General features: G+C 39.1%; 1 protein-coding gene across 9 annotated transcripts in view; it reads right to left on the minus strand.

The window, feature by feature from the left end:
• mef2aa (myocyte enhancer factor 2aa) overlaps nt 1-5480 on the minus strand; it is a 50498-nt gene extending 45018 nt beyond the window's left edge. For 8 of the 9 annotated variants that reach the window (XM_020611512.1, XM_020611496.1, XM_020611479.1 and 5 more), the window contains exon 1: nt 5337-5480. The gene's annotated coding sequence lies outside the window, so the exon portion shown is untranslated. Of the gene's footprint in view, nt 1-2672; nt 2795-5336 lie in introns of all 9 variants that reach the window. The other variant, XM_020611462.1, reaches the window with a different exon arrangement.
• Nucleotides 5481-15420: the final 9940 nt, after the last annotated feature.

Raw genomic sequence — 15420 nt, forward strand, 5'->3', positions numbered from 1 at the left:
CCTGCTGATTTCCCTGTGTGGTCCAGGTTGAAGAAATGAGGAGACCTCTAGTCAGACCTCATTTGGAAGAGCAGGGGAGACAGGCAAAGACAACGCGGGCTCCAGCTGTTCTGCGCTGTGCTAACTGAGCCAAATAGGGTGGCTTACTATGGCACCAGGGTGATGACTTTAGTCTTTGGCACTGAAAAATAAAGCTTGGCATTGAAAACAAAACCGTAACTAAAAAAAAAAAAGAACATACATGAAAAACCAAACATTGGCATTGAAGCATTTGCACTGAAGAAAAAACCTACTGGCATTAAAAAATTATTAATACAGGGAAAATGACAATTTATGGTGGTGACGTTTTTTGGTAACGTGTCTTTTTCAATGCCAAAGTTTTTTCTAGAATGTCTAAAACCCTTTCACAACATTCAGAGGTGTAAAAAACAAGAAAATGTCTCTCTGTATTGTAAAATGTCTCCCTTAACTGTCAAATCAGAAGTCAGCTTCAGCATCGTACGGCTTCCCTGAGTTCACCAGTAGCTCTCAGACCATCTCTTTCATTCTACTGGCATATTTCCACTCCAGGCAGGCCTACAATTCATTAGCCCCATTCCACATATAACATTACTGTGTGGCAGTCCCAAAAAATCCCACAGAAAGTCTCTGATACACGGCCATGCATTTCAGATATTAGTTACAGCTATACTAGCTATAGCCTAAGTGTAGCTAACATTGGCACTTGCTGCAGCAGACCTCTGCCACACCAGCATAACATTAGTTAGAAGTGAGCTTTACGTAGCTCAGTTCTGTTGAGCAAAGACATGGTAGAGAGAAATACACAGCAATCTGAGAGCTCCAGCTGAATTCGGGGAAGCCACCGCAGTAACTATGTGGCCATGCTCGGCAGACAGAAGCCTAGATACGGACAGCTGCTCAGGGGAGAGGGTTGTCCTCTCCTCATGGATCTCAACCAAGTATGCAAATCACACTCTGCTTAGCCCCTGCCCTCAAAACCCTCCCCTCCACACTAAAACTGAAAGAAAAAACTGGCACTGAAAAACTAACATCGACAAGATTGTCGCAGCAAAAAACTTTGGCATTGAAAAAGCTGTGTGTTAACAAAAAATTAGAAGACTGTAATTTTTCCAGTATTAATACTTTTTTAATGCCAAATTTTTTTTCCCATTACAAATGCTTCAATGCCAGTGTTTGCTTTTTCAGTTACAGTTTTGTTTTTTGTTTTTTTTTTACAGTTATGGTTTGTTTTCAATGCCAAGCTTTATTTTTCAGTGCCAAAAACTAAAGTCATCAATCTGGTGCCATAGCTTACCACCAGAGGTCCCAGTCAAGGGCAGGAGTGTTGAAAGGTCACTGCTAGCTGTCTGGCTATACAAACCGTACCTCGGCGAATTATACCTTCACCCTCTGAGCTTAAAGAGTTTCTGACCAATTCTATTATTTGACTTTGTGATGTCTGCAAATTACATTTTTTTTTAAATTCCTTTAACTTTGAATCAAGCACACCATGAAAAATGGTCATTAGTAAAGAACAAGTTGATTCTGTCTGGCATGCGGTACTTATTCATGCCTGGACCACTGACCAACATTCACAGCATATGAATGTCCTGATTAATATAAGAAGTACATGTAAGCACCACACGCAGAAGGAACTGAAACTAGAAGGTCATACCAGTGATAACCAAAAGCCACTTTGATGCCCACACTTTGGGTATTTGCAAGCACATGAGTGACCCATTTACCACTGACCAGATTCAGAAAGAAAAAGAAGAAGGAAAATCAATATGAATTAAAATCATTGTCTCTTGACTTGAAATCACACTAACAACATTTGTCTGCTCTTAATTTATAGTTAATATCAAATTATTGGTTTGCTGTACAACAGGGGAGATTAATCAAAAATTCCCTATTTCATGCATGAATACATGAATTTGTTTACAAAAAACAAACAAACAAAATGCACAAGTCTTTTCTTTTTAGTGTACAGAGGACAGTCTACAGTTAACTGCAGTCTGAAACATTATCTGCCAGGCTCAAGATTCTGCATCCAACCTCCAGGTCTCACAGGAGAGCGCTGGAATCTCTATACTGATGATGGAGCTCCGATAAACAATGACTCACGTTAATAAGATGCTTTTGTTAGTCAAAGAGAAAGCTGAATAGTTACACCATGACACCAGGATTATTATCTTGCCACCGATGCTTTGTTTTGTTTTTGAGTTATCTTTAAAAAAAAAAAAAAAACACTATTTCAAGCACGACATAGCACCAACACTTAGAGCAAAAATTAACTGTACAAAGCGAAAAGGAGGGATTATTAATTTAGAAGAAAAAGCATCTTAAACCTCAAAGAATGTAGTTAATTTTGTCTGTGAATACCTTATTATCATCAAGTTGCAGCAACCCAACCAACCAAAAACTGTACTGAATATGTTCTAACTCTCTGGCAGAAAAACTCAACTGCACTAAAAGCTCACTTGTCAAATGTACAGTACAAAGATAACAACCTGTACAGATGCCTTCAATGCTGCAAACACATCATTAAATGAAGCAAATAAACAAATTCACAAAGAATAAAAATTGTTACATAATTGTAAAACAATTGCAATACCCACAAAAGCTGTAATGTTAAAGCTAAATTTGCAGTATAAAAGAATATCTTGGCTTACCAAACAAGCAAAGAAACACTATCCTCTTTATTGGACCATGAATGTTCAGCTTCTATGTTTTTTCATTCAATAAATCCTTGGCTTTCAGCTTTGTGGTGTTTTGTCATCCTTGGAAAAATGTCCTGGGAGGAGGAGAGTGGAGGAGAAAGACTTTCACTCAGTGATTCAGAGACATCGTGTAAACGCCAGCATTCTCCTCCTGACAACCAGCGTTAATTGCAGATCCGACTTGCCCACACACTCCATATTTCTCCTGGAAGGAGAAGCTGAGACACTGAGATTGAAGTGGGATGAGGAGTGCTGCAAAAGATGCTGCAGCTGCCTGTTCACACCATCACCACCTCTCATTTCTCCCTTTCCACTGAGAACTTGTGCTAAGACACTAACACGCACTTACTCACATGTACAGAGACATGCAGGGGCACACAAACAAAGCTAAAATGTTTAATAAACAGTGGTAAATATCATCCATTTATCTTGCTAATACATCATCCTGCCCTTGATTAAATGATGCAGAGTAAAATCTAATTGTCATATTATCAAACCTCTCCCTGTGTGTTTGTGTAATGGTGTCTCTGAGGTTAAAGCAATAGTTCACCACATGCATGAGAAGCACATGTCTAATGACTGTGCCTTCACAGACATCATACTCATTCCTTTGACTAATACACAACACAAATTGTTAGATTGAGATTCATTTCAGCAGTGTTGAAAGAACCCCTCATCCTCACATTGGACATAAGAGATCATGTGATGTGGATCATGAGCAACAAGGCCCATTACTGACTAGGCCTGATGCAGCGCAGAAGCTAAATGACTGCAGATTAAAGGGTGCTTTATGCTTTGCTTTAGAAATCACTGGCAACCAGCTGGTATGGTAATGTGCATGCCGTCAGAACAGTGATAACATAAAACGGACAGTGAAAATTACAAGTATGCATTATGGCAACAACACGTCCCCAAGGACTTTGTTTAACAATAAAATTTGTCATCGGTTCCACCTGATAACAGAGATATACTGTAAGCAGTAAAATGTTTACTATTTGTCAATATTTACTTTTGGGGATAATGCAAAGTAATTATTTTGACTAAACAATCCACTGAATACACTCCTTTGAAGGATTCTGATACATACAGCAGTTTGAATTTACTGGTCTATAAAATATGCTGGATTTTATCCACAGTGCAATGCAGAACACACTTTAGTAGTTGCAACACATCAGACAACAAAAAATTCTCCAAAGACTAAATTCCTATTGTACTAGCTTGCAAAAAGAGAAGAGGAGAGAGAGCAATTTCAGGTGATGTTTGTGGTGTTTTCGGCTACAACTGAATAAAAACTACTCCATCTGTACAATATTAATGAGCAAGTTTGAGTGTAGGCAGAAACATTTGAGAAGGTCAGCTTTCTGTTGGCCACTGCTCCCTGTAGCCAGAGGTTAAGGTCACAAAAGTCTGAGAGAGTCAAAGAACCACCAGGCAACAAAAAGCCACTCTCACAGTTACCAAAGTGACTACATATGTCATCTGAAATGTAATGTGCACTGTCCCTTTGCCGGTCACTTTAAAGTGGGATCTTCAAGTGATCTTCTTACAGAGTGAGAAGTCTACCAAGTCTCTGTAAAGCATCTCACAGTAATTCACCTGACTGAACACATTTCAGCTGAGCTTGTTTATAAACCCTGTCATCTCTTTAAAATAAAGTAATGACTGGGTGGTTGACTTTATATTCAGGAAATACAGTATATTACCAGACATAGGCACAACTTACTATAAAATATGTTAAAGCCCCAACAAATAAATTTATTTATTAAAACATTAGTTTAAATTTGAAGTCAAGCAACTCCAAAAAAATTTTTTAAAAATGCTTGTATCATGTCATTCAACTGATCCCAGTACTGTAGGCTGTTGTAGATATACAGACAACAATGAGAAGAACATTTACTGCAACAAGCAAGTGTTGATTTCAGTATCACTAATGTCCACTGACCAAACCTAGCGCTCACAAGCAAAACTCGAAGAGATTTATTAACTATACAGTATGTTAACATAAAAGAGGATGAAGAGTTTACATGTGTTAGGAGTTGCATGAGCAAACACACAATATGCTGTAAACTCAATTTCACACCTTAACTTCTATGACCACGACATTGTGACACTGTGTGAACTGTAACCTGCTGTTGTTGTGATGGCTCAACACTGTTATTATATACACACTGATTATTATTTTGCCCAGAGTACACCTCAACATTTCTCACTTTCCATCCCACGACAAACACAGCGGGAGTTTTAAGGATATAATTCACGAATAGAGCACCTTAAAGGACCAAGAGCAGACTAAAGCCTATAATTGACGTATTACTGTTTACGATGAATCCTGTAAAAGTTCAATGCAACTGAGTGATATCAACAACGCGCGCCACTGACGACACCCTTTAAACAGACAGATGGACATTTTACGGTGCCAAAACCGTACTGATAATTTAACACGACTGATGTTAAGTGACAAATTCTGTATTTCATAGCTTCCCCAGAGCAGATACATATATAATGTCTCCGACCCAAATCCACTCTACGTCTCCCTCTTGCGCTTTTCTACTCTCTCTGTGTAGCTACAGTGCCGCTGCCATACTCCGCAACATTGTTTCTATTTCCGTTACTCACCTTTACTCCCAAGTCAGTCGCTGTATATAGACACTCTATATCGGTGGCTCCACTGGATAAATGTAATTTCAGTTCACATTTACACGCTGTCTGCTATTTTAGGGGAGCTGACAAACTCAGAAAAGCCAGTCTCCCTCTTGTCAGTTAGACTCCTCCCCTTATCTGACGAACTGCATCTCTCTCTCTCTCTCTCTCTCTCACTCTCTCACTCACTCACATACACACACACACACACATGAACCCCTCCAAACCATTAGAACAAGTTGTAAAAGTATATGCTTACTTCCAAGCCTAAAAACGGAAATAAAATACAAATGAGTCCCAGCTGTGTTGGGCTTTTACTTATTGTTATTATGTTCTTATATTGCTGTCATGAGATTCGTGACATATTTATTATACAACAGCTCGGTCCCAAAACAGCCCTGAGGCTGAGTCAGTTACTGTGTAAAACCGAGAAAACCTATGGAAACTATGACAGATCAACCATACGAAAAGAACGTAGAGTAAAGTGCAAATATAGTGATTCTCAAAAGCAACAGCAAGGTCAGGCAGTAAATACTGAAGCAGTATACTCTGCCTTTTTGAAAGCCGACTCTACATTTAGGTAACTACTTTTCCAAATTGCTTGACTGCGCCCTCTACATTGGATTCATTTGACGTCATATTTCTAAGACAACAGCAATGGAATTCGGTTTACACGACACCTCTCTCCACCAATGTAAATCTGCAGCGTCTGTTGAGCAGCCAATTATACGAGGAGGGCGGGACCTGATTGACTATCGTATGAGCTGTCACGTGTATATGAAGCCTGTGTTTATCATGGAAGCAGGTGCGATAGAAATCTAGAACAATTATCTCCTACAGTTGCAAATATGTATTTAATGTGGATTGGATAAGCATGTGACCAGGTTTAGACATATGCTGGACTGACCACAGATGGAAACATCAAGAAGTGTACAGCTATACCTATTCCACATACTGTAGAGCTTGAATACAGTATTGAAAAGTAGTCAAGTAGCACATTTACCATCTTCTGCTGTTTTACATTCCCACTCCACTACATGTTTTACTTTTTTACTACACAACATTTACCTATAATCTGACAATCTAAAATAATCTCACTATGATGCATTAGCCTACTTTGAATATACGAATCTACCAATACAGTCTATAAAGTAGTCAAGATGAACTCCATGTAGACCAAATCTTGTTTTTACATTGATGCATCACTAATAATAATTTAATGATATAATGAAAAAATAAAAATGTAACACTGGCAGGGGCTGTTTTGCACACCGGCAATGGGTGCGTTTATTTTGATACATTTTCTTGCTGTTTCTCACATACTGTATTTTTTACTTGTGTAAAATTCTGAATGCAGGACTTTTACTTATAAAGTTTTTTTCACATTGGGATAATACTACTTTTACTTAAATGAAAGATCTGAATCCAACCACCTTCCATTATAGCGCTTACCCTTTAGAGGGTTGTGGGGGGGGCTGGAACCAATTCCAGCTGACAGTGGGTGAGAGGTGGGGTACACCCTGGGCAGGTCGCCAGTCTATCACTGGACTGGCACAGACAGACAGACAACCACTCACACACCTACGGGCAATTTAGAGTCACCAGTCAACCTAACCTGCATGTATTTGGACTATGGCAGGAAGCCGAAGTACCCTGAGAAAACCCACACAGGCACAGGGACAACATACACAGAAAGGCCCCAGTTGGCCATGCTGTTCAAACATGGAAGCTTCTTGCTGTGAGGTGACAGTGTTAACTGCTGCAACACCATGCCACCTGAATCCAATTTCCACTCCTGCTTATTTCAAAGTGAGCTTAGAGGAGTTGTAGAAGTTGCACAAAGTTTCATACATTAGGCTACTCATTATCTAGAAGAAAAGACTTTTGAATGACTACTATATATATCATCTGCTATATATCTATGACTACTATGTCATACAACTGTGTCATTTAGGTCACAGGACTTCATTACTGATTACTTTAAAAGTCATTTCAGTTTTTAGTTTGCAAAGAGTCACCTATGACTGCTGCTCTATGTAGCTCATTTGTATTAGTCTCATACAGCCTGATCTGCACTGTGTTGTGCTAACATTATCACAAGTTATTTCCTGTCCCAAAAGAAAAGGTCATGTCTATAGTCTTCCTTGTTCCTCTTGATTGCTCAGGGCTTTAGGTTGAGAAGCCACAACTATCCTTAATGGCCTTTAATGTCTGTACAAAACAGCTCCTGTATTACCAACCACACCTCAGTATATATACAGTTCCAAAATGTAAATTCTTCTTATGTCCTATAGCAACAAATTTCAATAATGGTGGAATTTAAAAGACAATTGTTTGAACTATTATTATTTTTTATTTAGCTAGACTCCTGGCATTTGGCCATTCATTGACAAGTTCAGAATAAATGAAAGCATGCTTTATAGCCACATGATGCAATGCGGGCTGGCTTTTTGATTGAGTCTTGGTACTATGCAGACTCAGGCTCCTAAAGAACAATATTAAACTGCCCAGAAATCCCACCTGGTTTAAACAAGTCAGTATTAATATAACAGTTACTTTGTGCATTATAAGCAATGTCCATTGAGGCTAACTGGACTTTATGTGTAAATTAATTTGTGAAGCCTGTCCATTCAAAATGAAAGAAAAAACACTTGCAAGCCCCTTTCAGACATGACCTGGACCTTAAGTAGGCTTTACTCTGCCAGCTCCCTAGTACAAAGTCCACATAAGGTCCGGGCGAGTTGGAGTGAGCCCTTGTAAGAATACAGCAGCGTATAATCCTTAGTATTCACAAGGAGCTAGTGGGCGTGTTGATGACGTTCTATCATGTGAAACCAGCAAAACAGAAACATACGACGGTGATGACAAATGGTAATTTACAATGAAGACGGCAACAGTGATGCTTTATTTAAATGTGGTACTCTCATCTGTTTCTCATACAAACATATGGAACTTTACATTGTAACCTTACATCATGGGGCAATGTATGATGTTTTTTTTTCCTTTGCTGGGTAACTTTGAAATGTTATTTGGTATCCTACTGTTTATTAAACTTATGCTTTTTGTGCTTTTATGGGAAGGTAGTACTGAAACAAGCCTTGATGAAGTCCCTGTCCCAACCCATACTAATACTTGTGCATAGTTACATTAGCTTATAGTACATTTAAATAATATATCTCTGTGATACTTGTATAGATTTTGATATCTAAAATACTCTCTCACATGCATGTTATTTTGCTCTTTCCTGTGAATTAGGCAATGTGTAACAATAGTCACAAAAAACAGGAATTAGGCAACAGTCTCCTGCTGTGTATTGGATCAATAAAGATTTTGCTGTGCAGTGGTTCCTTGTGATTTTAGGGCTGTGCCAGTTGGCAACAAATTGCCTTCAGCATCTCCTGTAGCAGCACTTTTGCACTCCTCCCATCTTCCTAAAGTGATGCCAGCAAAGAAAATAGTGATGCCAGCAAAACCACTGTTATGGTAGTGATTTACACCAGCTCTTTAAGATGACCTGAAAATAATGAAGTAGATAAGTAATGAAGTAGAATGTCATAAGAGCATTTCACAGATCACACAAAAGATAAACTCTTGCATTAGATGCACAATAAAAATCGGAATCAAACCTATCATGATTAGCATTAACTGGCATATCCATTCACATTTCAGGAAATAACCTTTCCATGACGTGCAGGGAGTCAAGACCCTTCATGACACCTCTATCTCATCTGTTCACAGGACTGGCTGTCCCAGCCTTTTCCTCCTGCATGTATTGACTTCTTTTTTCCTCTCTTTTCCTTGTGTCTGTAGCTCTTTCTCTTTTTTCTGCTACCTTTGTCTGACTCTGATCATTGATTTACCTCATAGCCAGACCAGCTGGCTTTGGATGATTTCCTGTGAGCCCTAAGAGGCCGATCTTCACACCCTGTTCCTCCTCTTGTGCCTTGGTCTCTCTGCTGGCAGAGAGCAATGGAGGCAGTAGTTTGAAGAGTAAGACCCCAGATGGACATAGACATGTTGGGCATGTGTTACATGATGGGGCTTGGCTCAGGGCTCTCTGGACCAGCCACAGCTGTCAGTCAAAACTCTTGAAGGTGCTGAGGATTTTTCCTTTCTTTCTGAGAAGGCTGGAAGGGTTAGAAGAAAATGCTTTCAAGTTTGTGAAATGTTAGTTCAATAATTTTTCACAGTACATATGATATTTTGTACATACATTTCAAACACATCTTTTCAGTTTTTGGTACTTCGCCTTTATAGACTAATTTGAAAATGTATGTTTTACAAAGTAAATTATGTATTTCAACAAGTTGCAAGAACATTCCAAATAACAGTTTGTTCCAGCAGGGCTTTGATGTGTGACAGCTGGCATTTCCAGCATTGCAGCAGACCACAAATAGACCCAGACATTCTTTCTCGCCAATTAAAAAGTCCCTAAAACACACATCTCATGCAATGAAGCTTTATTAAATTATATAAGTCATGTTTGTTCTACAATACAATATTAAGGAAAGAATTAGATGTTTGTTTTGTAAATGAGAAAAGAACAAACAGATCACTGAGTCACACAGTATATGAGAGAGCACTGTGAACACCAAGCTCTGAAATAACATTTCAATATCTGAGGCTCATTAAAACAGCTTTTCTGAAAAGCCCTCAACACCCGTCACCAGTCCTTGGTCCTCCACTCACTGCCCACTACACATTCAGTCATGGGACAAACACTGCCAGAAAAACATTGCTTCGTTGGCAGATAACAACTCTGAAATATAAAGCTACTCATTAAATACACTGTTGTGTGAATTTCATAATAAAAAATGTGTATATGAAACAAGTTTGCAAGTAATTGTAGCAATAATTTAAAACAAAAGTACAAAAAATTCTGATCTTGAAGGGGTCTGACAGCAAAGTGCTTAAAAATTTCCATCCACAGTGATTTTAATCATGGTGATGATACAAAAGTCTTCTAACAAAGTTACATCGGAGACCGCAGTGTTGTGTTAGATAACCAAGATCAAGATCCTAAAATACTCCATGTCTCACAGTCTAGATTCTTTGCTCATTACCCATTGTAATTAAAAGTAACCAAGGCCTTCCAGCTCTAAATAGCATAGAATAGCACTCAACTGTTAATGTGAAAGAATGACGCTTGAAATGAAAACCCTCGTGATATCAGTTTACTGAGGAAAATGGGAGCAGATAACATGAACTTCAGTGAATGTGGGTCAGTATAAAGGTGTCAAGATGGGTTTAATGCATTCAAACTCTCTTCTACAAATCAGGACAATGCAGTTGAAGTGAATTTGCTATACAGGGTCCAATGAGAGCAATGACATCTTAAGTGTTCTGTGATGCCTTTCTCTTGTTTATGTCTCACTTCTTTAGAACTTTGACATTCTGCAGTAGGTTCTGTTGTGCATAAAAAAGGGAAAGAGAGCATCCAAAGGTCCTTATGATGAACTGATGATCTCTCTGGAGATTTCCGGTCTCTTGGGTTTTTCAATAAGCTATATTCCTCTGTTTATCACACTGCTGAATGCTTATCAGCTGCAAGGTGGAGTAGCCTGAACATCCATAATGTCTTGTTTGCTTGATGGGCCCCTGTTTTTTCTTGCAGATGAGATGAGATCTGGAAAATTACATGCAGTAAGCCCTTTAATTATCTCCAATATTCACATGAGCCTATAGCTCATAGTCTCCATTGTACTGAGCTCATTAAAAATTGAACAAGGTCAGGATTGAAACTGATCTTACCATTATTCATTTTGTCCCTAATTTGAAGTATTATTTAATTAATCACCTGGAATGACTCAAATAATTCACAATGTCATAAATTTCTGGGTAATAGTAGCAAATTTCATTATTACAAACATACATATGTGTAAATTAAATGGAACAAGACATTTTCTGATGTCATCATTTTTAAAGTAAGAGTCAGCTGCAAATTTCAGTATTTTTTTTCTTTTAATAAAACACAAAACACAAAGACAACATTCATGATGCCATGATATAAAACTTTGATGTTTTATGAGGCATAACAATCTTAGGCATTGCACTGTTTGCTAATTTCACAGATTTCTGACTTGATGATTGCATCATAAGCAAAAACCTCATGGTGTGTATGTGTGTGTGTACGTGTGAGTTTCTGACATCGCCAAATCTAGTCAGCAGGTGCCATCACTTCTTATTCCCACCATTTACAGTGTAAAGACATGTTGAGGACAAGCAGGATCAAGGGAGTCTGCCAAAGGCAATGTGTGGGAGAGACCATTCTAATTTCTGCCTTTCAGCCAGTTCTCCTTGGCATTTTAGCCACAATTCCACATCAAGCTAATGCTACTGTAATTCAGTTTGTCAGACTGCATAGCGAGAAAGCTAAAGATAGCTGAAGCTACCACCACTGTTTACCTGTAGGCAACATTTAGGAAAGACAAATTGTTCTCCTCTCTGCTTCAAGGGCTGTTTTTTAGCATTATATCATTTTTACTGGTAAGTGGGACATAAAAAACCTAAATTATAGAACATAAACTGTTGTCCCTCATTCTAACTTTTGTTTTTGCTATCATATTTTCTGAATTGCTACTCCATTTTTGCCTTTGAACACTGAGCACAATAGTCTATTACTGCACAGTTGATTTAGGAAAATCTACCCTATCACACAATTGTGGGTAGAAGGTGCCCAGTTCTCACTAGGCATTATGACTCATACCAGGCATAGAGCAGCTATCCAATTCTAATCCACAAGAGATCATTTGGTATTCATGTTTTACAAACGTGCTGGAGAAAAATCCCTAAATCTTTTTGGCAGACGCAATCGAGAAAGTCGTGCAAGCATGTCATCCACCATGAAAAGGCAGCGGGATGGTTGAGTAAAGCAAAGCTTTGTCTCTTGAATTCAGCCTGAAAGACACTGCCATCCTCAGCTTTCTTTGTTGCAGACTTTGTCTTTCCAGTATTTTACTGGTTTCTCAAAGGTAAATAGAGGCTTGACTCAGTGGGGCACATGCAGTTTTCCTACAACAGGTAATAAATTTGCGTGTCAGGCCTGCACGTCACAGATTAAACATGCTTTGTTTAGGATGATTTATGAGTGTGATGTCGTGCTGGGTGCACTTGGCTGTAAAGAACTAAGGGTTTGATGGTAGTGAGGGGGTAGCAGGTGGGGCGGTGGGTTGGTGAGTGTCAGATTTGTCTTACAGGAAGACTGATCTGTAGCTGCTCTGAGGGTGCCCACTGCAACACACACCTGTGTCATTAATCACATACAGTCTCAGAGTACAGAGTGCTTTGTCTTCTCCTCCTCTCACACCAGTGCTGCAAGCTGTCACCATCCTGAGGAAAGCTTACTTCAGAAAAATTTCAAGAAGAAAGAGAAACTGTTGGAGACTTTTGGAAAATGCAGAGTTTTCTCACAGAGAAGGATAGAAAAGTACAAATTTACAAAAGGACCCCTTACTCATTTTCATCACAGTATGCCAACTGTTGCATGCCAGTATCTCCGCCAGATCCTAAACTCATGTGGGAACATCCCATTTCTGTGTCCAGCTATTGCCTGACTATACTGATGGCATGACTTTTGTACTCGTCCTCCTTCAGAGAAGGTTACCTGGATCTACAAGCTTAAGATCATTCACTCTCCTCATGAAGAAACAGCCAATTCAGCAGCACGGCTAAAAGCATGTTGGCTTACAACCTAAATATTGTTCAGCTGACTGCAGACGCCCCACTTTCCACTGATCTCTCTCACGCTAACGCCTTCTATTCTTAATCTCAGCAAGAGTAGCATTAAACTATAGGGATCATCTTTAAGGGTAGCAAGGGGATTTTTGTTTTGAAATTGAACATCCAAAAGACCATATTGGTAACATTATGTTGCTTCACATACACTTAGCAGATGAAAGAAAGAAAGCACATGCTTTAACTTAAAACAGTGTAAAATATGTGCATTCAATCTCCATAGGAACAAGGGCTAGATGGCATCAAAAAATTTAAGTGCATCCCCTCAGACACAGCTACATGAGCATCGGTTGCAAGTGAGATGTAAACTAAACTTGTATATTCTCCATGGTAGTTTCCCCATACTCAGTCTGATGTCACAGACAGAAAAAGGCTGTGGTACAGAAAAAGTGCATTAAGACCTTCACAAAAATACCCCTTATGTAATTTATTGGAGTGTTTTCATGGATTGGAGTGTTTAATGGGAATAAAGGGCTTTTATAAAATAAAAAAAGAAGATAAAAAGCCTGAATGTATAACAGCAAATATGCCTTGACATGTATACCAGTCTGTGCAGGAAAGGTGAGGAAAATGTAAGGGCACAAATAAATGAACAGTAAAGACACCCAAGGCAGAAGGAAAAGTGAAGCCCAGACTTGAAATTTGAGCCCTAACTACAAATATTCTGAAAAGCACAAAACAGGTTAAACATCCTATTAATTACCCAGTACGTACAGAACTCAGTCTAAGCCATCTAAGCTCTGCATTAAACTGGTATCAATTTCTCTGTGGAGTTTAATATATTCTTTGCTCGCCAGGAGTGTGAAATTAAACATTAAAACCTATATTTTCCTCCCACTGAAATATAGGCTAAAATTTGCCATCCACTCCAGGGAGCCCATAAACAGTTAATTTCTGAATGTAACCTTGAATGTTCAGGAAGAGGGATAACAATCTGTCAAAATAGAGCTCAGGTCCACAAAACTTGCATTCAGTGTAGAGGGCCAGATATATGAAGTGTATCATTGCATGTACTGTTTAACATTAATTACATTCAGTACACCAATGTGGTTTGTTTATCATAACATACCAGGCAAACAGAGTTAATGTATGCCTAAGCAAATACTATATTTGCAGCACTGTACCAAATACAGCTATCAAATTAAGGATAAGTTGTTAGGCCATCCGCTGTTCCATACACAGTTCGCCCTATCACATGAGTGGCTGAAGTGTTGGCACACAGAGATTTGCCGCCTGCAGGCTTATATATCACACTGTGCCTTATTAAGAGCTTTAACAAAATCTGGCTTTCACCCCCTTTCATCACTCTAAGGACTGCACTCTTCAGGACCTCTGCTTGCACACAGCCCTAGCTAAACACCTAGTCCACCTAAACAAACTGGGATACATGTGCACATTAGATAAAAGTCAAGGATGGAGATAATATGGCTGCTCTGTATGAACCATGCACAGAATTGGTCTAAAGTAAAAACAAATTCCCAGGTTTTGTAGGAGATCAGACACACTGGGGTTTCTTATGTCACGGTTTGATATAATTCAGTTTAGAACTGTGTATATGTACACCATAAAATACTTCCCTTTACTGGGATAAAACTCAAAATGATTTGTCTATTTGTGTCTTTTATATCCAGATTTTACAGTAATAAGTTTTGATAACCATGACGAGAGCATTAAAATGGTCTTATTGTGCAAGTTCAGCTGTCAGACTGTCTGGTTGTTTACTTATATGCAAAAATAATGAGCAGCAGTGCAAGGGTGTGAACCACTGACCCATAAATTGATTATCTCCAGTTGCACACTGACCCAGTGAGATGATGCCACTGTAATCGTCAAAAGTTTTGATGTATTCTGGGTTTAGCCTAACTGTGCCCTATTTCTTCAGTCACCAAAATAGAGGACTCCATTTTATTACAGCATGCTGGGAATTCCCCTCCATTTCCTCATGCTCTTGACCTCCCACCCTCCATTGTATGTGCAAAGAGAGGGTCTGGGGCTTAAGCAGCCTGTGCAGCTCTGCCAGGCTGACAGATCGGCTCGCTGTGCCCTCTGCTGATCCGCCTGCATTGTGGCTCCATTGTTCTGCCCTCTCTCAGGCCAAGCAGCAGGACAACTCCTCACCATTGTGTCTGACAAACCTGCAACCTGATACCATGGCAGCAGTCGCCTGCCTCTGTTCCTGTGGAACACTGATGCAGCATACAGTTTGTGCATGGGGGTGTATGTGAGTGCATACGTGAAGTTTTAACAAAATTTAGACTATGGTTGTAGTTATAACTTAAAACATTAAGGTTAATATTTCAGCATTTTTTAAAGTGTAGATTAAAAT

Source organism: Monopterus albus, unplaced genomic scaffold (assembly GCF_001952655.1).
Source record: "Monopterus albus unplaced genomic scaffold, M_albus_1.0 scaffold5.1, whole genome shotgun sequence".
Lineage (NCBI taxonomy): Eukaryota > Metazoa > Chordata > Actinopteri > Synbranchiformes > Synbranchidae > Monopterus > Monopterus albus.